Here is a 26,496-nt window from a genome sequence, read left to right as displayed (position 1 = left end):
TTGGACTTGAATAATTAACTCAATTATATTAATCCATAATATTTATTTGGACTAATATATTCATGAATTTAATATACTTTGAATCATTTTATAAATTTATATTTAATAAATTTTAAATGATTACAAATGTCTCATGCTTCAAGTCTTGTTGAAATATTTTCTCTTTTAAGGACTAGGCTTGAAACATTAACTTGATGTTATTATTCTTCTTCGAGACTAATAAGATGAACACGTATTTCTCATTCCAAAATGGCTAAAGAATGGCAAAATATATTGTCCTGTTTGAAGAAACGGAATAACCCAAAAAGATTTGTTGTAGCAAACTAGTCAAAATCCCTAACATAATTATTAAAAATATCTACATTTAAAAATAATTATTAAAAATGTTAATATGTCAATGTTTTAGCAAATAAAATGTATTCTAATATAATTAATTTCTTTTCCTTTTATTTCTCAAATTAGACCCACATTGGACTTATTTTGACTCCACTATCCGGTGAAAAAGAAAAAGAGTCCCATTACCCACTTTCCTCTCTCTAGATTTTTACCCCAAATCTATCCTTTCTCTCTCGTGCATTTTTCTCCATTTTTCTCTCCTTTCCTTGTTTAAGAAATTCATCTCTTCGAAATTCCTCCAAGACGTGGTTTACTATTATATGAATAGTGGTCAGAATCTCTTCATGGTAATGGGACTAATGGACCTGAGATCAATTTCAATGGCCCCATTAAAGGTGCCACAAGTTTCCCCCAAGTTATTCTTACTACAGTTGCTTTCAATAGAACTTTGTGGCATTGGATTGCATCGGCTATTGCAGTTGAGGCAAGGGCTATGTNTTAGCAAATAAAATGTATTCTAATATAATTAATTTCTTTTCCTTTTATTTCTCAAATTAGGCCCACATTGGACTTATTTTGACTCCACTATCCGGTGAAAAAGAAAAAGAGCCCCATTACCCACTTTCCTCTCTCTAGATTTTTACCCCAAATCTATCCTTTCTCTCTTGTGCGTTTTTCTTCATTTTTCTCTCCTTTCCATGTTTAAGAAATTCATCTCTTCGAAATTCCTCCAAGATGTGGTTTACTAGCATATGAATGGTGGTCAGAATCTCTTCATGGTAATGGGACTAATGGACCTGCAATTTCAATGGCCCCATTAAAGGTGCCACAAGTTTCCCCCAAGTTATTCTTACTGCAGTTACTTTCAATAGAACTTTGTGGCATTTGATTGCATCGGCTATTGCAGTTGAGACAAGGGCTATGTACAATATGAGATTCATTTCAATGTGTATGCCAAATTGTATGCCAAAATTATTTGTAGTTTTGTAAGAACCATAGTTATATTCATTTATTTCTTTCACAACGTAATTGTATTTTTTTTCTAGAATCTTGCATCCTTTCTTAAATTGTATTCATTCCAATATGTATGATATGTGTATTTGTATAATGGTATTTGTATTTCTTTATTAGTTTGTATTCATTCTAATAGGTATGCCAATGAAATACAAGTTATTCAAATTCTGTTGACAAACAACTTTGGAGGAAGAATTCTCAACTGGAACTTCGATATAATCGGCGTTCTCCAAAACTGAAACTTTTTTTTTATTATGTTTTCATCATAATTGTATACCCACAACTTTTGTATTTTATGTACTCACTTTACCATTCAAATTGGAATTGGTATTTTACTTTCATAGTGAAAACTAAAAATTATATCCGAGTGATCAAAATTGTATTACATGTTGAGAATATAATTAAATAATAAAAGTGTGCTTTCTCTCTAACAGCTTAAGCTTTTAGATGAGATGATCACACACTTTCCTGAGATTGAATCTCACTACCACCCATATTAAAAAGAATTTCCATGTGTTTGGCCCATGAAAAAATTCAGGCCCACGCGTGAGGGGGTGTATTGAGAATATGGTCACCACTTCAACATTACATGACTGTCAAATATATTTTTCTTTTATTTATTAGAAAAATGTTACTGATTGTATCCCAATATAATCTAATCATTACATATGAATACGAGTTAAGAAAGGATACAAGATTTCGAAAAGATTAGCATACATAGTGAAAATAATACAATTTGTTGAGAAAGGATACAATATTCTTTAAAAGAAAATTGACTGTGAAAGAAATGTGATACATTTATGCTTAAGAAATACAAGTTCATTTGGCATACCTATTGAAATGACTACAAACTTAAAAAAAATTACAATGTTCTTAATAAAAATATAAATACTGAGTAAAAGAAAAACAATTGACAAACAAAAATTAATATGAATACAATTTTTGCAACCTTCTTCTCTGACTCTCTCTTTATTTTTCTTCGTCTGCTATTTTCCTTTTTTTGATTTTTTTGTTCACCAAACTATGTTTTGTATTCTGAATCTGATCAAAGAATTACAACATGCTATCTTTAAGAATTCAACTATACTATGGCCAATTTGTTGGTCATTACAAAAGAGACTTGTTAATCTGAAGATATTTGACAGTGCATGTTATACCAAAACGTCTACCTACTCCTGGAATGACTCTTTATGGTAATAAAATTTCTGCAAAAGAAAAGTTGTACGAATCTGTTCCAAGCCTACAAAAAAAAAAATTAATCGAATTCACTTCAATAGATATTTGAGTATTATCAATGGAAATTTAAAAATTGTTATTGAAAAATTGATGAACAAGGGGGATGGGTGCTCTGTCGTTTATTTTTGAACTTATAACTGATGAGAATTTTAAGTGATATGTTTGTTTTCAAAAATATTCTCTCCTAAATTTCTCTTTTCTGTTATTAAATAATTGTATTTTTTCAATTAAAATAAATAAAAAAAACATAAATCAGATACATAACAAACTAAAACATTGATATTTTTAATAAATATTGAAAGTGTGGCAAAGGGGTCCAATTAAATGCTAAATATTGGCATTTAATTTTTTTTTTCATGCAATAGACAATCATCATTAAGGTAGAATATATGACCCATTTTAATGCAATTTTGCATTTAATTCAACTGGCCCACCATTTGTTATTTAATAATGGGCCTTTTACTGCAATTTTCTCTTTATAGTAGTCGTCATCTTCAGGTATGTCTAATCCAATTTGGATATAAATTGTGTATCACCAACAATGCCTTTGCATAATTCCAATGTCCTAACTTAAATATTTTCAATTAGAATTACTTTTATGATTCTTATCCCACTAGGAGTCAAAACCCATGTATTTCACATCTATAAATAGACTTTCTATCTCCATATTGTGAGAACACATTCAGAGATAGTTAGAATCCATCTTCACGGTAGAGAGATTCTTGTGCTAAGGTATTTTATTTATTTATTTATTTTATCAATTATTTTATTTTATTCTGTTCTCCCTTTTTTTCTTTTTTTCTTTTGTGTCTTTCTTTTCACATTCCAACATAGGTAATATTTATATTTTGCAGTGTCTACACCATGGAGAGCTTTATCACACAAGAATTTGATCTTGAGGTGTGAAGGGATGTGTTGAACATCCTTGCTTTGAGATCACTAACTTCAGGCTTTATAAGATCTGGAATACTACACAAGAATTTTGATCTTGAGGTGTGAAAGGATGTGTTGAACATCCCCCCTTGAGATCACTAACTTGAGACTTTATAAGAACTCGAATATTACACAAGAATTTGACCTTGAGGTGTGAAAGGATGTGTTTAACATCCCCTCCTTGAGATCACTAACTTGAGGTTGTAATGACCTGTTCCCGTTGTTATAGAAAAGCCAACGGGGAAAAAAATTTAGGTCGGAAAACTTTTTGGTAGTAACTTGGAATTTCCCAACCTAGTCCAGATTTGGACGAAATAGGAGTCAGTAAGGTCTAGGAAAATCTTGTAACAATTGAGAGATCTAATTATGAATTTGATCATATGAGTAGATAGCTAAGATGTTAAGGAACCCGTACGACTTTACGAAATTGAATTTAGGCAAGTAGAACTCCCGAAACTGATCTTAGCGCGAATGAGTTTTTTTTCTGAGTATCGTAGGATGAAGGTGTGTTGTGAAATAGGAGTTTGAAACTCTTAAATCGACTCAATGGTTCCTTGCAACCCGTTATGGCAGAATTATTCCCGCCAGGGTCGGGCCACTGTAGTGGGGTGAGGAACACTGTAGCGGGACAGACGCGACTTAAGTCAGAAATAAACCTCAAAAACGTTTTACTCTGCAAGTTTTGACTTTGAGAGCTAATGAATGACCCCAAATGTTTTCTTGACAGTTTTTCACCATTCTTGAGGCTAAAGGTAAGGTTTTCACTCCCCGAATCCATTTTCCAATTCGTAGAACTTAGTTTCTTGGGTAATTATCGATGGGGGAGGTTTTGATCTGTGATTTATGGTGGAAGAAACCCTAAGGTGGGTATGAGGATCAAGGGTTTGGCCTAGGGTTGATGTTATTGGTTATAATTCGGGTACTTAGGTCTTGTTTATTGATCCTTGCATTATTATGATTGTTTGTAGACCAAGAACAAGCAGAAAGAATTCGAAAAGGGAAGAATCAAGTCTTTTAGGGGATTCAAGCTTTGTTCGAGGTAGGTGATGGTTGTGATTTCATGTTGGTGTGATATATATTTGTAATTGCTTCATTATAATGCATGTCTGTACGCAAATGTTGTATTATTGATCACACTAATCTTAAATAAGGATAATTGAATAATTGTATGCCATGAATAATGACTTGATTGTATGATTATGAGAATGTACATTGTGATTGTGGCTTGTTGAATGGATCGGGTGTTACGTTTCAACATACTAAATTGGATTAGGTGCCACGTTCCGACGAATATATGGGGTCGGGTATCACGTCCGATATAGTAACTTGGATCGGGTACCACGTACCGGTACACTAACAGTTTGGGTGTAGGTTCCGTGAGAGGACCAATGACTTGGCATATTTGTATATCTTGAGATTGTGCAATTGTATGTTGTTCGTAAGTGATACTGATATTGTATATGTTTGGTGTATGCATGTTTATTATGTTGTAATGACTTATATATGTTTCGCCTATTGGGATAGCCGCGTGATCCTACCAGTACACTGTGGTTGTATACTAATACTGCACTCGCTATTTCTTTGTTGAGTACAGGGAATCTTCAGGCGGCTACTGACAGACCTCGTCTAGAAGATCAGTGATCAATCGAATTCAAGGGTGAGCTAGTTCTTTCGGGCTGCCATGAGTTCTCTTTTTGTTTATGTCCACATCTTTAGACTTAGACTAGTACTTTAGAATTTATATGTTCAATTGGGTTGTACCCATTTCCTCTAGACTTATGGTTCCTTGTTAGAGATTTGGTACATTGACCTTCAGGTTCTAGGTATTATTTCCGCATTGGGTTGTTAGATTTTTGTTAGAGTTTATGCAAACTCCCTAATTTTTTTTGTTCTTTAGCATTTAAACATGCTTTCGTATCTTTGAATATGTAGTATTTTTGTTGAGGCTGCTTAGTTGGGTTGTAGTAATGATTCTCCAACCGGAGGGTTAGTGTGAGTGTCAATCACGATGATCTAGGTCGTGACATAGTTGGTATCAGAGCCCTAGGTTCGTTGATCTCATTATACCAAAACTAGTCTAGTAGAGTCTTGCGGAACGGTACAGAGGCATTTGTACTTTTCTTCTAGAGGCCATAGGACTTTAGGAAAAACTCAATTTTTTCTACTCCTTTCGTTCTATGAGTTGAATTCAATTGGTATCTATGTAAAACAAATTGGTATATAAATTTTCTTGTTAGTAATTGAGTTGTAAAGGTGGAAACTACAACACACCAGCACTAGAAAATGTGTCCTTGGAAATAGGTATGTATACCTGACTCTCTGTGGGCATGTAATGACCAGAGATAAACATAAGGTTTGTATTAGGTTCTCAAGGTTGAAACCTTCATTCTTCATGGGTACGAAGATTCTTAGGATTCCCTTGTTGACTGTCATGAGTTGCTTCATAAGATGAATATAGTGGAGAGGTTTGGGTTGAGTTTGTGACATACCAGTTCAAGGGAGACACCAAAATGTGGTGGTGGTCTCATGTTTAGTGTCGACTAGTAAATGCACTACTCATGACTTGGGAAACATTTGATAACTATATGTATGGAGAAGTATATACCCTGAACTTTGAGGGATATGAGGAGAGTGAGTTCTTGAATATAGAGCAACATAATGTATTTGTTGCAGCCTTTAAGGCAAAGGGTTGTGTTTTATCCAAATATGGTACTCCACTTTGTTTTAGTCTAGAAGGGAAAATTCGTCGTGTTGTGAAGGGATTAAAGTCAGATTTGTAGGTTTAAGCTTATAGGTGACTGCTTTAGCAAAAATCTTTTCGGGAAGTAGTTTATTTGGTGAAGGGGGTGAAGTCAGAAGACTATGTCAAAGTGGCAACATTCAAGAAGTTTTGTAAGGGAGGGCTAGATAATGAACACCATTACTTGGAAAATGCATTTAGTATTGTTGTCATATCATCTATGGGTTGCTTAGTAAATGATGAATCATGTTGCGACAATTGAAGTTAGAATCTCTATTGCGGTTTCCTAGATTGAGTGTATATCAACGAGGGTCATGATACGACTACTACAATAGCAACAATGCTTACTTGGTCAAGTTATTAAGTGTGTTAAAATTGTGGAGAACCTGGGCAAATGAGGAGGAAATCAGTGTGGCCGTGTAGGCAGGAGAAATGGTAGTGCAGGTAGGGGAGCAGTACCGCCAGGCAAGGAGGTTGCCCATCAAGATGATCGGGCTCAGTTTTATGCCTTTCTGGGCAAGATCGAGGTTGAGGTATCTGATGCATTGTCTTGTTTAATCCGGGTTCTACTTATTCATATGTGTCAGTTCAGTTTGCATTGGGAATTTGATATGATTTGTGATATACTTGATGCCTCCATCTATGTTTCTACCCTAGTTGGAGAATCAGTCATAGTCATCTATGTGTATCGTTCTTGCCCTATCCTATTTATGGGTTTCAGACTTGGGGCAGATTTTGTTATTTTGGATATGACTGATTTTGATATAATCTTAGGCATGACTTGGTTGTCCCCTATTATGATGTGTTAAATTGTAATGTTAAGCATGTGACTCTACAGATCCCCGGTAGGGAAAGGTTAGAGTGGGAAAAGGAGTACAAGCCTAAGCCAGCTAAGGTCATATCCTCCATTCGGGCTAGGAAACTGGTGGGGCAGGGATGTTTAGCGTATTTGGCTCATATTCGGGATGCTGAGGTTGAGTCTCCCTCTATTGAGTCTATTTCTATAGTGTCTAAGTTTAAGGAAGTGTTTCCTACCGATTTGCCTTGTATGCCTATGGATTTCTGCATTGACTTGGAACAGGATACTTGCCCCATTTCCATCCTTCTGTATCGTATGGCTCCGGCAGAATTAAGAGAGCTTAAGGCTCAAATCCAAGAACTTTTTGATAAAGAATTCATCCGTCCTAGTGCTTCACCTTAGGGTGCTCCGATCTTGTTTGTTAAGAAAAAGGATGGTAGTATGATGATGTGTATAGATTACTGGCAATTGAATAGGGTCACCATTTGAAACAAGTACCCATTACCTCGAATAAATGGTCTTTTTGACCAATTGCAAGGTGCATCAATTTTCTCTAAGATTGATCTAAGGTTTGGTTACCATCATTTAAAGATTATGCCTGAAGATGTGCCCAAGACAACATTTAGAACCCGCTATGGGCACTACGAGTTTCTAGTTATGTTGTTTGGGTTGACAAATGCGCCTGCAAATTTTAAGAGTTTGATGAATAGAGTGTTCAAACCATTTCTTGATTCGTTTGTTATAGTCTTTATTGATGATATTTTGGTTTATTTGAAAAGTGAGGAAGAGCATGCCAATCATCTTCGTATTGTTCTGGGTGTTCTTGGGAAGTTGTATGCGAAATTTTCTAAGTGTGAATTTTGGTTGACTTCGATTGCCTTGTTGGGGCATATAGTTTCAAAAGAAGGGGTAATGGTAGATCCCTAAAAGATTGAAGCGGTTTAGAATTGGGTTCGGCCTAGCTCTGTGACTGAAGTTAGGAGTTTTGTAGGGCTCGCTAGCTACTATCGTCGACTTGTGAAGAACTTTGCTTTTATTGCCACACATTTGACAAATTTGACCAAAAAGGAGATACCATTTGAATGGACTGAAAAATGCGAGGAGAGCTTTCAAAAGCTCAAGACTCTCTTGACCACAACACCTATTCTAGCACTACCGGTGGAAGGTAAATATTTGATTGTTTATTGTGATGCTTCACATTTTGGTTTGGGTGCGGTGTTGATGCAGGATAAGAATGTCATAGCTTATGCATCGCGGCAGTTGAAGGTGCATGAGAGGAATTATCCAACATATGATTTGGAGTTGGCAGTGGTGGTGTTTGCTCTTAAGATCTAACGACATTATCTTTATGGTGTTAAGTGCGAGGTGTTTACTGATCATTGCAGTCTACAACAAGTATTCACTCAAAAAGATCTGAGTTTGAGACAAAGAAGGTGGATTGAGTTACTCAAGGATTATGATGTGACCATTCAATATCATCCGGGTAAGGCTAATGTAGTAGCGAACGCACTAAGTCGGAAAACGGTGAGTATGGGTAGTTTGGCTTGCTTAAGTGTAACTAAGTGACCTTTGGCTAAGAAAAATCCAAACATTGGAATCTAAGTTTATGCAGTTGGGAATCTTAGAGAAAGGTGGGGTGTTAGCTAGTATTGAGGTAAGGGCCACGTTCATTGAGGAGATCAAGACCAAACAGTTTGAGGATGACAGTTTGAAAGAGCTCAGAAATAAAATAGTGTTGGGCAAGGCACAAGAAACCACTATTGATGCGGAAGAGTTGCTCAGTTTTAAAGGAACGATTTGTGTTCCTCGAGTAGATGACTTGATCCAAAAATTATTGACAAAATCTCGTAGTTCGCGATGTTCTATCCATCTGGGTGTGACCAAGATGTACCGAGACTTGAAACGTCTTTATTGGTAGTCTGGCATGAAGAATGATATAGCGTAGTTTGTGGCTAAGTGTCAAAATTGCCAACAAGTAAAATATGAGCATCAAAGGCCGGTAGGGTTGCTTCAGAGAATGCCAATTCCGGAATGGAAGTGGGAAAGGATAGCGATGGATTTTGTGGTTGGTCTTCCCAAGACTTGGGGGAAGTTTGATTCTATTTGGGTAGTGGTTGACAGATTGACTAAGTCAGCCCATTTTATTTCCGTCAGAATAGATTATAATGCTCAATAATTGGCTAAGGTTTATGTGAAAGAGATAGTGAGGTTGCACGGGGTGCCTCTTTCTATCATCTCAGACCGTGGTACACAGTTTACCTCTAAGTTTTGGAGGAAGTTACATGATGAATTGGGCACACAACTCACTTTTAGTATAACTTTTCATCCGTAGCCGGACGGGCAATAAGAAAGGACTATTCAAGTGTTAGAAGATATGTTGCGGGCATGTGTTATTTACTTTGGAGGACATTGGGATAAGTTCTTACCGTTGTGAGTTCTCCTATAATAATAATTATCACTCCAGCATTGATATGGTATCATTTGAGGCACTCTATGGGAAAGGATGTAGATCAACCACATGATGGTTTGAGGCTGGAGATGTGAAGCCATTGAGGGTTGATTTAGTGAAGGATGCTCAAGATAAAGTGATGAGTATTCAAGCTAAGCTGTTAGCAGCCCATAGTAGACAAAAGAACTATGCAAACCATACGGTAAGAGACATGTCATTTCAGATAGGTGAGAAAGTTCTTCTTAAGGTATCACCCATGAAAGGGGTGATGAGATTTGGCAAGAAGGGCAAGCTAAGTCTACGATACATTGATCCCTTTGATGTTCTTGAATGTGTAGGGCCAGTAGCTTATAGATTGGCTTTACCTCCTAACCTATCGGGATTTCATCTGGTATTTCATGTGTCCATGTTGAAGATATATCATGGTGATGGGTATTACATCATAAAATAAGACTTAGTTGTGTTAGACAAGGACCTTCAGTATGAGGAGGAACCGATTGCAATTCTTGATCGTGATGTACAGAAGTTGAGGACCCAGGAGATTAGGTCCGTGAAAGTTCAATGAAAGCATCGTCCAGTTGATGAAGCTACTTGGGAAACCGAAAAGGACATGCGAGCCAAGTATCCAGTTGTTCGTCGATTCAGGTACTACTCTACTCTAACTTTAGTTTGTCTTTCCTAGTTTTTCACTCGGGGACGAGTGATGTGTAAATTAGTATCTATTGTAACGACCTATTCTCGTCATTATAGAAAAGCCAACGGGAAAAAAATTTGGGTTGGAAAACTTTTTAGTAGTAACATGAAATTTCCCAACCTAATCCAAATTTGGATAAATCGGAGTCAGTAAGGTCTAGGGAAATCTGGTAATAATTGGTAGATCTAATTATGAATTTGATCATATGAGTAGCTAGCTAAGATGTTAAGGAACCCGTACGACTTTACAAAATTGAATTCGGGAGAGTAGAACTCCCGAAACTGATCTTAGCGTGAATGGGTTTTTTTCTGAATGTCGTAGGATGAAGGTGTGTTGTGAAATGGGAGTTTGAAACTCTTAAATCGACTCACTGGTTCCGTGCAACCTGCTGTAGCGAAATTATTCCTACTAGGGCGGGGCTAATGTAGCGGGATGATGACTGTTGTGGCGGGACAGACGCGACTTAAGTCAGAAATAAACCCCAAAAATATTTTATTCTGCAAGTTTCGACTTTGAGAGCTAAGGAACGACCTCAGGTGTTTTCTTGATAGTTTATCACCATTTTTGAGGCTGAAGGTAAGGTTTTCACTCCTCGAATCCATTTTCCGATCTGTAGAACTCAGTTTCTTGGGTAATTATCAATGGGGGAGGGCTTTGATATGTGATTTATGGTGGAAGAAACCCTAACCTGGGTATGGGGATCAAAGGTTTGGCCTAGGCTTGATGTTATTGGTTATAATTTGGGTACTTAGGTCTTGTTTATTGATCCTTGCATTATTATGATTGTTTGTAGACTAAGAACAAGCGGAAAGAATCCGGAAAGGGAAGAATCAAGTTTCTTAGGGGATTCAAGCTTTGTTAGAGGTAGGTGATGGTTGTGATTTCATGTTGGTGTGATATATATTTGTAATTGCTTCATTATAATGCATGTCTGTACGCGAATGTTGTATTATTGATCACACTAATCGTAAATGAGGATAATTGAATAATTGTATGCTATGAATAGTGACTTGATTGTATGATTATGAGAATGTACATTGTGATTGTGGCTTGTTAAATGGATCGGGTGTTACGTTCCATCACACTAAATTGGATCGGGTGCCACGTTCCGACGCATATATGGAGTCGGGTATCACATCCGATATAGTAACTTGGATCGGGTACCACGTACCGATACACTAACAGTTTGGGTGTAGGTTCCGTGAGAGGACCAATGACTTGGCATATTTGTATATCTTGAGATTGTGCAATTGTACTTTGTTCGTAAGTGATACTGATATTGTATATGTTCGATGTATGCATGTTTATTATGTTGTAATGACTTATATATTTTTTACCTTCTGGGATAGTTGTGTGCCTACCAGTACACTATGGTTGTGCACTGATATTGCACTTGTTCTTTCTTTGTTGAGTACAGGGCATCTTTAGGCGGCAACTGACAGACCTTGTCTAGAAGATCAGTGATCAATCGAATTCAAGGGTGAGCCAGTTCTTTCGGGCAGCCATGAGTTCTTTTTTTCTTTATGTCCACATCTTCAAACTTAGACTAGTACTTTAGATTTTCTTATGTTCAACTGGGTTGTACCCATTTCCTCTAGACTTATGGTTCCTTGTTAGAGTTTTGGTACATTAACCTTCAGGTTTTAGGTATTATTTCCGCATTTGGTTGTTAGACTGTACCTGATTTCGTATCTTTAAATGTATAGTATTTTGGTTAAGGAAGCTTAGTTGGGTTGTAGTAATGATTCTCCCATCGGAGGGTTAGTGTAATGCCAATCACGATAGTCTGGGTTGTTACAGAGACTTTATAAGGTCTCGAATACTACAAAAGAACTTGATCTTAAGGTGTGAAAAGATGTGTTGAACATCCCCACCTTGAGATCACTAATTTGAGGCTTTATAAGATCTTGAATACTACACAAGAATTTATCTTGAGGTGTGAAATGATGTGTTGAACATCCCCACCTTGAGATCACTAATTTGAGGTTTTATAAGATCTTGAATACTACACAAGAATTTATCTTAAGGTGTGAAAGGATGTGTTGAACATCCCCGCCTTGAGATCACTAACTTGAGGCTTGATAAGATCCTGAATACTACACATGAATTTGATTTTGAGGTGTGAAAGTATGTGTTTAACATTCCCGCCTTGAGATCACTAACTTGAGGCTTTATAAGATCCCAAATACTATACAAGAATTTGATCTTGAGGTGTGAAAGAATGCGTTTAACATCCTCGCCTGGAGATCACTACCTTTAGGCTTTATAAGCTCTCGAATACTATACAAGAATTCGATCTTGGGGTGTGAAAGGCTGTGTTGAACATCCCCGCCTTAAGATCACTAATTTGAGGCTTTAAAAGATCCCGAATACTAAACAAGAATTTAGTCTTGATGTGTGAAAAGATGTGTTTAACGACCTTGCCTTTGAGATCACTAAATTGGGACTTTATGACATCTCGAACGCTCAAATTATTCTCCCCTTCTTAGCTACCATTTTTTTAATTTTATTTTAAATTTTACCTTCTTCAGTGAATCGCTATAAACATAAACTAACACTATTTTTCTTCAAGGATTACACTTGCCCATCTTCTAAACTCAAATATCTCATCATTGGAACGGAGGGTAGGGCAGTGGAGACAAATTTTTTGGTCCAAAATCCTTTGGTTGGTCGTTATATTGATCCATGACCGCAATTGAGGAACACACTTCATATGAAAAATTGGACCTCTGAATATGATCACAAATCTAACAAAGCTTTTAAAGTGTGGTATCTTGAGAAACCAAATCCTCAAGGTACAAATATCGCAAGCACTCTTTCAAATTTAGGTTATCGCATGATTCAAGAGGAGTTGCGTTGGGAGACAACATTGTGTTTGAAGGTGAATATCATTGCATTTCAGGATAGTGGAGTGGAAAAAGATGTCCTAAGAAAAAATGTGAAAAGTTTAAACAATGCTAATATTTGTGACAGTGTATTTGCTTCTCTTTTTACTTATGATAGAAACTCTCGTATTATACAAGCCTTTTGTGAGGCTTGGTGTCCCCAAACAAATACATTACTTACATCTGCTGGAGAAACGTCCATATCACTTTGGGATTTGCATACTCTTGGTGGCTTGCCAATTAGCAGAGTCCTTTATGAAGAAGTGGTACCTAATGCCATAGAACTTACGGGATTTTATGACAAGAGGGAAAAATTTCTTCCTCGAACTTGTGAGTGTATGCTTGCTACCTTTCATCATCTTAAGAGGAAAATGATAGTAATGTAGGGGTCTCCTTTGGTGAACGGATACAATTTTGGTGCAAGAAGGGACTCAAATAAGAAATAACTCCCCTAAGAAAAGAGAAGAAGTCTCGATGCTTGTCATCTACTCATAAAACAACAGGTGAAATACCAATCGAGATAAATACATAGTCAAGTGCTACAAGAGACGGTATTTTCTACGCTAGGAGGGCAACACCAAAAATATGAGACTTGTCTTACGAACCTTTTTTCATGTTGGTTATGTGCTTTTGTATTTCCATCTGAAGAAGGGAATTTCATTCGGCCCGAAACTTTCAAGATAACAAGCTTGATGGTGAACGGTCAAAGGGTTAGCCTTGCGGTCTTGGTCTTAGCGAGCATCTATCATGGCTTGAATAAAATTTCAAATTCGTCAAAGTTAGACCATATAAAAGTTTGTTTTCCCATTCAGTATGTTTATGATTGGCTTACTTACTATCTCAAGACACACTATCTTCTTACTAATAGGCCTTCTTTCCCATGAATGGTGGTATATTCCGGAGAAGGTGCTGCAAAATATTTTGACTAACACCAGGTAAGGAAGCTTGTTTAGCGGGGGAAAATATTGTATGGAATGCAAGCATGCTTAGTAGGCCTCGCCGAAACTATTATGTCTGATGATAACAAAACGTTAGAGTTAGAGTTAGCTTATTTCATGAGCCTTCATTTCAAATACCTTCCATTGAGGGAGGGGGNGGTTCCTTCGTCACTGAGTCATATAGTCCGCATCAATTTAGTCACCAATTGGTTTTCCATCAAGATACTCCTGGCTATTTAGAAAATGATATTTGTGTTGAGTCGCTCGCTGAGGGCCTAAGATATTGGCACATTTTCAATCACGTGCTACTATGTCTAAGGTGACATTTCCCTTTGCGATAACTTCTGCAAAAAAGCTTTACACTATATGATATCCATCTTGATGGGAGAGATCTCATGAAAAGTTTCTTGAGAATAATTTGGAAGTTTTGGTGGAGAAATCTGAGTCAAACCATGTTACCCTTTAAGAGGATAAAAGTCAAGATATCGAGAAAACACTTTCAAAGGTCAAGACACCACTTTCTCCCCAACATCAAAGTAAGAAGCTTAACTCTTCTAAGACATCTAAGAAGGAAGTGGTTCATACTTCCACTGATAAGAGAAATGTCCCCAAATTCTTTTCTTTAGTAAACGAGACTTCTAAGAAACAAGCAAAAACAACAATGATCGATGTTGGAAGGACAAATGGTCGAATCAACCGAGGCTGAAGTTGTTGATTAAGAAGTCGTAGAAGTCCAAAGCATTGGTAGTCCTTCAAGAACGTTAACAATCCGAAGTGAAAAGGTTTTCTCTCCTTTTTTTAATCTCGAATCTCTTATCTTTGAGTTATGAATACATGAATTTGCTAACCCCTTTAATTATAGGTCAATACTATTGCACATCTAATGGGATCACAACGTGAAAGTCCACAAGTTAGTGACGAGTCTACTGCATTATCAAGACCTAACATAAAATCAACTTCAAATACCGAGTAAAAACAAAATACATCGTTTACTTCTTGTAACCAAACTTTAAAAGGGTTGACTTCTAATTCAAATTAGTTTTCTCAAGTTCTTCCAAAGCTGAATGGAGCTACAAGATATGTTCCCTCAAGTCATCAACATTAGGAACACACAAACGACCTTGATATCTAATCACACCATCTCCCCCTTGGGAGAAAGCCTCAACAGATTTCTTAAGCACCGCTTCTTTCAACTCAACCAAAATTGGGCAAGACTTTGCTTGGATTTCACATCCGCCACAAAAGATTATTTGGAACCATTATGAACCATGACACCACCATTGGTAGAGTCAACTAGCGGAACACCCAATCGGGCCAATCTATGAACATCTCAAACCAACTCTTTTCTATCATCTTCAATATGAGCAACACTACCCATAAACAACCGACTAAGAGCATTCACCAACATATTCGCCTTATCAGGGTGATAGAGAACACTCATGTCATAATCCTTCAATAACTCTATCCAACTTCTTTGGCAAAGATTCAAATCTTTCTGGTTAAACACATATTGCAAACTCTTGTGGTCGATAAACACATCTACATGAACACCATACAAATAATACCTCTAAATCCTTAAGGCAAAAACCACCTTCGCTAATTCAAGGTCATGGGTAGGATAATTCTTCTCATGAATCTTAAGTTGCCTTGAAGCATAGGCAATGGCTTTCTTATTTTGCATAAGCACATATCCTAGCCCAATTCTAGAGGCATCATAATAAACAACAAAACCATCCGTACCTTTCGGTAAAGTCAACACCGAAGCGGAAGTAAGTCTATCCTTTAACTCTTGAAAACTCTTCTCACATGCTTCGGACCATACAAACTTAACTTTCTTTTGAGTCAATGTTGTTAATGGAGAGGCAATGAATGAAAACCCCTCAACAAACCTTCTATAGTAACCGACCATACCCAAACTTCTAATATCCGAAGGAGATAGAGGTATATGCCAACTCTTCACCGCATCCGTCTTCTTAGGATCTACCTTAATACCTTTACTTGAAACAATATGACCTAGAAAAGCCACAGACCTTAGCCAAAATTCACATTTGCTAAACTTCGCAAAGAGTTGGTCGTCCTTAAGAATTTGCAACAGAATCCTCAGATGATCAATGTGCTCATTCTCACTCCTTGAGTAAATCAATATATCATCAATGAACACAATCACAAACAAATCAAGATATTGTTTAAATATCCTATTCATCAAATCCATAAATGCTGTCGAAGCATTGGTCAACCCAAACGACATTACCAAAAACTCATAATGACCATACCGAGTTCGGAAAGTCGTCTGTGGAATATCATGTTTTTTCACCCTTAATTGGTGATAACCCAACCGAAGATTAGAGAAGTAACTTGCTCCTTGAAGTTGGTCAAACAAATTATCTATCCTTGGAAAATGATACTTATTATTAATGGTCACCTTGATCAACTATCGGTAGTCTATACACATTTGAAGAGACCCATCTTTCTTTCTAACAAACAAAACTGGAACACCCCATGGAAAGATACTCGGTCGAATGAAATCCTTATCTAACAAATCCTTTAATTATTCTTTCAACTCCTTTAGTTCTGTCAGTGCCATTTTGTAAGGAGGAATATATTTAGGTTGCATATCTGGTGAAGGTCAATACCGAAGTCTATTTCCCTTTCGGGAGGAATACCGGTTAAGTTATCTGGGAACATTCCAGAAACTTATTCACAATGGGGACCGACTCAAGAGTAGGGGTTTCAGAATCTATATCCCTCACTCTAACCAGATGGTACAAACAACCCTTAGAAATCATCCTTCTAGCTTTAAGATAGGAAACAAACTGACCCTTAGGCATAGAATTCCCCCCTTCCACTCTAAGATAGGCTCATTTGGGAACTGAAACTTGACTACACGAGTGTACAATCAATAGAAGCATAACAAGAGTGCAACCAATCCATACCAAAGATAACATCAAAATCTAGCATATCAAGCTCTACCAAGTCAACAATAGTAACTCTATGGGACAAGAAAATGGGACACTTTCTATAGACCCTATTAGCCATAGTAGAATCACCATCAGGAGTAGAGACGAAAAAAGGTTCTAACAACTCATCCGAAAGAATATCAAACCTCATAGTTGATTTTCTAGAAACATGGTTAATTTTCTAAAGTTTGCTTCTACAATGTCCAACACATGGTGTTCCGGACAATTTTCTATTGTAATACTTTTATTGCAGCCTTGATTCAGTCAACAAGGACTTGGTTGATTAACTTATTTAAGGTAGGCTGATGCNGGTTCCTTCGTCACTGAGTCATATAGTCCGCATCAATTTAGTCACCAATTTGGTTTCCATCAAGATACTCCTGGCTATTTAGAAAATGATATTTGTGTTGAGTCGCTTGCTGAGGGCCTATGATATTGGCGCATTTTCAATCATGTGCTACTATGTCTAAGGTGACATTTCCCTTTGCGATAATTTTCGCAAATAAGCTTTACACTATATGATATCCATCTTGATGGGAGAGATCTCATAAAAAGTTTCTTGAGGATAATTTGGAAGTTTTGGTGGAGAAATCTGAGTCAAACCATGTTACCCTTAAAGAGGATAAAAGTCGAGATATCGAGAATACCGGGTAAGTCATCTGGGAACACTTCTGAAAACTTATTCACAACGGGGACCGACTCAAGAGTAGGGGTTTCAGAATCTATATCCCTCACCCTAACAAGATGGTTCAAGCAACCCTTAGAAATCATCCTTCTAGCTTTAAGATAGGAAACAAACTGACCCTTAGGCATAGAATTTCCCCTCTTCCACTCTAGGATAGGCTCATTTGGGAACTGAAACTTGACTACACGAGTTCTACAATCAATAGAAGCATAACAAGAGTGCAGCCAAGCCATACCAAGGATAGCATCAAAATCTAGCATATTAAGCTCTACCAAGTCAACAAGAGTAACTCTATGGGACAAGAAAACGGGACACTTTATATAGACCCTCTTAGCCATAATAGAATCACCAACAGAAGTAGAGACAAAAAAAGGTTCTAACAACTCATACAAAAGAATATCAAACCTCATAGTTGATTTTCTAGAGACATGGTTAATTTTCTAAAGTTTGCTTCTACAATGTCCAACACATGGTGTTCCAGACAATTTTCTATTGCAATACTTTTATTACAGCCTTGATTCAGTCAACAAGGACTTGGTTGATTAACTTATTTAAGGTAGGCTGATGCAACAACTGTTCGATATGGCAATATTGTTGTTAGATGATGTATATGACAAAAGTGAACCGAGGATGACACATTAGAGGGGATCAAGTACCTTCTCAACAATGAGGCACAAGCAAGGAACAAATCAAAAAGTATCGTGAGTGCGATGAAAACATGACTAAAATAATGATCCAACTTGATTTGATGTACAACCATGTCATGGGGTGGATAAAAAATAGTAAATGCAATTGGAACAAGCAGTGAGTAGTGCTCGGAAGATGCCAAGTTTGAGGCATTGTGCATCGAAGAGGTGAATTACATGAGAAATCGATTCGTGGTTCTCATCCTGACTACCCAAGATTGGGTGGGAATTACGGTTGGAACAAGGATCGAGATAATGCTTGGAGCTATTGACGAAGTCAAGATAACAATTGGAGAGATAGGAAAGTTGAAAAAGATAGGTATGTCCCACCCCATGATCACCAAAAACCAAAAGAACCAGCTGGACCAGAGGGAAATCAAACCAAGGATATGCTAACAAGGATCTTCAACAAGATTGAAGGGTCCAAAAAAGTGTTGAAGGATTTGAAAAATGACTTCTCCACTTTGACTCAAACGATTGCTTCTCATTTCATATCAATCAAGCAACTGGAAACTCAAATGTGTCAGATCTCTACCTATCTAAATGCATGGGAAAAGGGAAAGTTTCCTAGTGACACCATTCCGAATCCCAAGAAGATGTTGATGAGTAAGAAATATATCATGCCACGACGTCAAATAAAGCACTTCTTAGGAGGCAACTCAACTTTATTTTATTGTTTTCAATAATAAGTTTTGTGAGTGCAGATTGAAATGAAGTCGAATAGTTCAAAAGGATGCAGAAGGCGATTAAAGTACCCAGTTGGTGATGCACCAAAATGATTGGGTAGACATCTTTATGTTAACCCTTTGAGCCAATAATTTTGAAAAATGGTATTGTCATCTTTGGAAATCAATAACCAAATTGGGGATTCGCCCAATCACACTAAGTGAATTGCATCGGGTATGCGGAATTGTCTATCGACTTTAAATATTGTCCTGGCATTATCGGCGAGCTTAAGCTCCTTAGGTGAAATTCCTATGGTTGGAAGCTTGTGAGAAGATTGTCCAGGAGTTGAAGGATACACTCACTTTAACCCTTATTTTGACATTACTGGGAAAGATCATATGGTTTTGTGGTTTATTGTGATACTTTTTGGATTGGTCTAGGTTGTATTTTGATATAACATGGGAAAGTCATTGCTTATACTTCAAGGTAATTGTAGGTGCATGAAAAGAATCATTCGACTCATGATTTGGAGTTAACAATAGTAGTGTTTGTTCTAAAGATTTAGAGACATTACTTACATGGTGTTCATGTAGATGTGTTTACTGAACACAAGAGCTTGAAGTATATGTTTACTCAAAGGCATTTGAATCTTTTCCAAAGAATATGGCTTGAGTTATTGAAGGATAAAGACATTAGTGTCCTTTATCATCCCGATAAAGCAAATGTGGTAGCGGATGCTCTTAGTCGATTATCGAGGACAAATGTTGCTCATGTTGAAGATGGTAAGAAGGATTAAGTTTGTGATATTCATAGATTGGCCCGATTGGGTGTTCTCTTGGTTGATTCGAGTGAAGGTGGTGTAACTGTTCAGAATGGTTTAGAATCGTCTTTTGTATCGGATGTGAAGGCTAAGAAAAATCTTGATCCGGTATTAGTTAATTTGAAGAATTTGGTTTTGAAAAAGCCATTGGGGCTTTCTCCTAATAGAGAGATGGTGTCATTTGATACCAAGGTCGATTGTGTGTTCTGAATATTGATGAGTTGAGAAATCATATTTTGACAATAGCTCATAGTTCTCGGTATTCTATTCGTCAGGGGCCACTAAGATGTACTGTGATTTGCGGGAGGTCTATTGGTGGAATGGAATGACAAAAAAGATATTACAGAATTTGTGGTTAAATGTCTGAATGGTTAAAAGTGAAAGTTGAGCATCAAAAGTCAGGTGTTTGGCTCAAGATTTTTTTATTCCTACATGAAAGTGGAAAGATTTGAATATGGACTTCATTATGAGTTTACCTCGTACTCGTCGTTAGTTTGATTTTATTTGGGTCATTATGGACCGAATGAAAAAATTGGCTCACTTTCTTCTTGCTAAAACTTTATTCTCAGCTGAAGAATAAGCCAAGCTTTATATTCGGGGAAATGGTAAGATTGCATGGGGTGCTTTTGTCTGTTATCTCCAATTGTGGTACTTAGTTTACATTCACTTTTAGAGGTTGTTTCAAAAGGGTCTTGGTACTCAATTGAAGCTTAGCATGGATTTTCATCCTTAGACTGATGGACAAGCCGAGCATACTATTCAGACTTTGAAAGATATGAGAGTTTGTTTGATTGACTTCAAGGGTAATTGGGATGATCATTTGACTTTGATTGAGTTTTCTTATAATAATAATTATCACTCTAGAATCAGAATGACTCTATTTGAGGCTCTCTATGGTAGGAGGTGTAGGTCACCTATTGGTTTGTTTGAAGTTGGTGAGGTCATTTTAATAGGGCATGAGTTAGTGCATGAGTCCATGGAAAAGGTTTGACTTATTCGTGAAAGGTTGATAATTGCTCAAAATAAAAAAATGTCTTATGCCGATGTTAGCAGAAGAGAGGTTGAGTTTGATGTTAATGATTGAGTCTATTTGAAAATCTCACCCATAAAGGGTGTGATGAGGTTTGAAAAGAAAGGGAAGCTTAGTCCTGATATGTGGTCCAATATAAAATTTTGAGGCATATTGGCAAGGTTGCTTATGAATTTGAGATACCTAATGATTTAGCATCGGTATATCCAGTATTCCATGTCGCTTTGTTGAAAAAGTGTGTTGGTGATCCGACGACCATTGTGGCTTTGGAAAGTTTGAGAGTTAAAGAAAGTCTTTCTTATGAAAAGGTTCCATTTGAGATTTTAGACTGAAGAGTTCGAAAGTTGAGAAATAAAGAAGTTTCTTCTTTAAAGTAATTTGGAGTAATTAATTAGTTGAGGGTGCTACTTGGGAGGCCAAAGCCGATATGATGTCCAAGTATCCTCATCTCTTTCCCTCTGCTCCTATTCTATCTTGAGGTATTAGTTCCTCATGGTTCATTTTTTTAGATTCCTTCATTTTAGCCATTCTCATGTTTCCATATGCATGCATGTTCATGAAAAACTTGATTTTCATGTTATGATTGAGCTTGGAGTGATTCCCATGTTATGTGTATTATGATGAAATTTGCATTCATGTTGGGTTATTAGTTTTCCTCCTAGTCTTTTCATGATAGCTTGAATCCCATTTGAGGACGAATATTCCCAAGGGAGAGATATTGTAATACCTAGGAAGTGTAAAATGTCACTTGGAGGTACTAATAAGAAAACACATTTGAAATTTGTGACAAGTGGACTTGTAAGGAAGGGTTCATGGTCAGTGAACCTAACCTTGAACCTAAACCTTGTGAAATATATACTAAGGCAATGGTCTATAGACAGGTTCAAGGAAGGTGAAAGGGTCCACGGTCAGTGAACCTATCCTTGAACCCAAACCTTGTGAAAAATATAGTTAAGGAATTGATCTAAGAACAGGTTCTAATAAGGTGAAAGGGTCCTTGGTCAGTCAACCCATCCTTGAACTCGAACCTTATGAAAAATATCCTAAGGCAATAGTCTACAGACAGGTTCAAGGAAGGTAAAAGAGTCCACAGTCAGTGAACCCACCCTTCAACCCGAACCTTGTGAAAAATATCATAAGGCATTGGTATACAGATGGATTTAAGAGAGATGAAAGGGTCCACGTTAGTGAACCCAAATCTTGTAAAAAATATCCTAAGGCAATGGTCTACGGACGGGTTAAAGGAAGGTGAAAGGATCCCAATGAGTGAACCCATTATTGAACTCGAACCTTGTGAAAAATATCCTTAAGAATTGGTCTAACGACGGGTTCAAGGAAGGTGAAAGGGTCCATGGTAAATGAACCCATCCTTGAACCCGAACCTTGTAAAAAATATCCTAAGGCAATCATCTATAGGCGAGTTCAAGGAAGGTGATAGGTTCCATGGTTAGTAAACCCATCCTTGATCACGAACCTTGTGAAAAATTCTAAGGCAGTGGTCTACAGACGGGTTCATGGGTGGTGAAAGGGTCCACGGTCAGTGAATCCATCCTTGGACCTAAACCATTTGGAAAATAATCTAAGTCAAAGGTCTACAGACGGGTTGACGGATGGTGAAACGATTGATGGTCAGTGAAAGGCTTTCGTTTAGGGTGTTTAGACAGTTTTTAAGGCAGGGTTATTTGGGTCTTTTCCCACTCTTTTAACCCAACACTACGTCATATTTACCTATTCTAATTGAGTATAAATGATTTCTAAAGACTATAATCCACCCATTCACTCAAAATCCCAAAATTTCTCCAATCTTTTTCTCCAAGTTTTTTCCCAAGGCTTCAAGATACTCAAGGGATCTTCAAGCTCCAAGTCTCCTCTTTTAATTCTAAAGCAAGATTATTCAAGGTATGTGGGATTTCATTCATCCAATGGGTCCCAATGGATTTCTAAGTTTCCAATTCAATTCCTCCTAAATTTCTTAGGGTTTCATGTGATCTTCATGGGTATTAATTGATGTTGGTTTAATTGTTAAATTTCAATCTTCATATGTATGTCTTGATTAAACTACATGTTTTTGCTTTGTTTACTCGGAGTTCTTTCCATCTAATTTGTTTTTCTTCTTTGTGTTCATTCACGGAGTTCTAATTAGGTAAATTCTTTGCATCTATCAATCAAATGAATGTTAAAATTCTCTCACCAACCAAGTTATCCCAAGATAATTTGGCTAAACAAAGGACTTGGTGATTAGTAGCCGGTTCAACAAGAGCAATTTGATCTTATTGACTTGCTTATTCAAGTCGTTTGAGTAAACCCCATCTTCACTTCATCCCTCTTCCCTTTCATCCATTACCGTCAATGCAATAGGCTACTCAATTTTCCATCTCAGCTCTTCTTGCCCTTTGTCCCATGCCTGGGTAAATTCTTTTAACCCTAGTCAGTAGATTGACCTCTCCTTGGCGATTGGATCCGTGTGTTTAATCAAATTCGATGTGGTATCGTATTTAATAGAAATGGTAGCTTTTAGGCGTGATCTATCTCTTTGCTTTTCATATTCAGGATATGCCCGTGGGATGAGACTTTAGGGAGAGACTCACTGTCTTTCTCAGATTCAAATGCAGGACCGGTAGTAGAGGTCAACGTTTTTGCTGTTATAGAATCCTATGCTAAGGAATGAATCTATCCACCATCCAATTTAGCTCTTTTAGTATGGACATGGCTTAGAATGACTCGAGTTCAAGTAGTTCGGCTAAGTCGGCAAGAGAGATGGAAAGAGTAGATTGATCTCCTGTTTCCCGAATGCCTTGACTTTCTAAAGATTGGAATGAACTTTCATTCAGCCCTTCAAACTCTAGCTACTGCTCCCGGAGTTAAGACTTTTTTCATTGTAGAAAGAAAAGACAGATCCCCCTAGCCCATATTTGTCCACCCCCGCCATGGAAGACCCAGGATAGGGCCTCACCTTTGAAGGCTACTTTTAAGCAGAAAGCCTTAGCCTCATACAATAACCTAAAACTATGAAGAAATCCATCAGATTTACAACTAAGACCACTCGACCAATTTCATCCACTTGAAAATACGTGTAAAAGTGTCTAATTTGACTTTTTAATAGACTTGTTAGTTCCGCAGCTCAAGGAGAAAGTTCCATAATGAAATGGTTGATAGATAAAAGGGAGAATGCCACAGACAACAAAAAACAAACTCCCTTTCCAAAAAAAATTCCTATTGCTTTCTTTACGACTCATGCACTATTCATAGTTTCTTATTATGAATTTATGAAAATATAATTTTATGAAGATATGAATTCATGAAGTAATGCTTATTTTATAAAAAGTCATGTATATAGTCTAAGGTAGCTTTTGAGATAACCATCAAAGAAATTGTGAAATACTTTCTCACATAATTAAGAAATCATAATTTGGTGAAAAGTTTTCTCACACATACAAGATTTATGATTCAAGGATCTATTTTATGATTACTTTATGATTTGGATTAGTACGTTGATTATTGCCTATCCTAATGTTTTGCTTTGATAATTGACTTTATCTATTCCGTTGGAAATTAACTTAGCATCGAGAGAACTTTGAGGTGGAGATCTCTATTAGATACATTCTGTTCCAAACTACGTGCCCTCATATGCTTGTCTTAAATGACCTAGCCAGTGAATCCATAAACAACATATAAATGAATGATATTGAGCTCTACCTTGGCAAGTAGACTCTCCCTTCTCGGTGTGGGAGTTACATCGGATTTCATGTTATAGCTCACATGGTCTAATGTCGGTTAAAACTAGTATCCCACAAAATAAAATGAAATATGTTTTCCTTCAAAGGTTTTATAAAGCTTTTATTAATGATTTTCAGATGTATTGACCATGTTCATGAGTCACTATTCTTCTTTAAAGGTGTTTTTTTACTATGCTTTAGTTTGGTCATGCATACCACGTTTTATGTCCCTGTATAATCATGTTTCATGTTATGTTGTGTTTCTTCATACTTTGTACATTCCATTTACTAGTGCATATTTGTGCGTGCATTGTCTCATAATGTAGGTTTGACGCTTCTCATTCTTCCGCTCGTGGCTAGATTCAGATTACTATCTCTTGATTACGGATTGGTGACATTCTCCGAGGACATGTCCTATAATGATTTAGCTTATCTTTCGGTTTTATGTCTTTTGTTTGTGACTGTGTATGTGGTGTATGGGTTACATCCCAACCACTCTTCTAATGTATTAAAAATGTTTGTCAATACAATTATATTTTCGCTTTATGATTCAACTCTTTTATGATATGAGTCTGTTTTACCTAAACTCTTCTTTTATATCTTATATTGTGTTGTATGCATCTCAAGTGGCTTGTGTAGGGCCTTGCATGGTCTTATATGTCATGTCACGTCTAGGGTGTACTTTGGTCCATGACAGTAACCTTGTTCAAGTAACGACAATCAATGCACACATGAAGTGAAAAATCTTTATTTCAAACAAACAAAACCGGAGAACCCCATGGTGAGATACTTGGTCTAATGAAACCCTTATCCAACAAATCTTTCAGCTGATCCTTCAACTTCTTAAGTTTTGATGGATCCATATGGTAAGGAGGAATAGAGAAAGGTTACGTATCTGGAATAAGGTTAATTCCAAAGTTAATCTCCTTTTCAGGAGGAACACCAAGAAGACATTAAGAAACACTTCTGGCAACTCATTAACAACAGATACTGATTCAAGAGTAGGGGTTCAGAATTCGTATCCCTAACCCAAAAGATATGATAAATGCAACCTTTGGAGATCATATTCCTAACCTTAGGCACGAGATAAACCAACCTATAAACATTGAATTTCCACCTTTCCATTCTAAGATAGATTCGTTCAAGCGGGTTCTACAATCAATAGAAACATAACAAGCATGAGGCCAATCTATACAAAGACGGACATCAAAATCCATCATGTCTAACTCTACAAGATCAACTAGGTGACTATATGGGAAACTAAGACCAGACACTTTCTATAGACTCGTTTAGTAACAGTAGAATTACCGATGGAGTTGAGACTGAGAAAGGTTCTAAAAGGATTTCAGACTTACATCAAACTTCATAGCCACATAAGGATTCACAAAAGACAATGTAGGAAGTGTATCAATCCATGCATAAACATCAATTGAAAGACTCATAGTATACTAAGACCATATCTCTAGAATCCTGATGATCCTGACGAGTCTGAAGAGCATGAATCATATTTTAATGCTGATTACTAGAATCATAAGAAGCATCGGGTGGCCAGAAAGAGCAATAGGTTGAGCTTGATGACCATCTCTACCCTTGGTAGCAAACAAAGTCCAGTCTCTCAATCTGTGATCAGTCTTACCACAAGCATCGATACTGGCTAAGCATCTCCCATATGACTCTTGCCACATATTTGGCAAGTGTGGGATGAATATCCACCAGAACCACCTCCTTGAGACTTAAGGTTAGACACTTTATCCTTGTTGAACCTCCAAATAGGTGCAATAGATAAAGTCAGAGCGGAGAACCTTTGTCGAAACTAAGAGTGACCACTTCCAGCATACCTCAAGTGAGAGAAATCTCCACTATCTGTTCTCTCCCTCTTGGTCTCTCTATCCCTCTCCTTAAGATTTTCCTC

The 26,496-nt window shown here is 37.0% G+C and overlaps 1 protein-coding gene and 1 pseudogene across 2 annotated transcripts in view; both read left to right on the top strand.

The window, feature by feature from the left end:
* Positions 1–26,496, top strand: part of LOC125844213 (costars family protein) — a 974,123-nt gene that overhangs the window by 445,026 nt on the left and 502,601 nt on the right. The window lies entirely within an intron of this gene.
* LOC125845718 (uncharacterized) lies at positions 14,335–15,129 on the top strand (annotated as a pseudogene).

The sequence above is a fragment of the Solanum stenotomum genome, chromosome 11, assembly GCF_019186545.1.
Source record: "Solanum stenotomum isolate F172 chromosome 11, ASM1918654v1, whole genome shotgun sequence".
NCBI lineage: Eukaryota > Viridiplantae > Streptophyta > Magnoliopsida > Solanales > Solanaceae > Solanum > Solanum stenotomum.
Note: the sequence above shows the minus strand (reverse complement) of the source record. Positions and strands in the feature narration are given on the sequence as shown.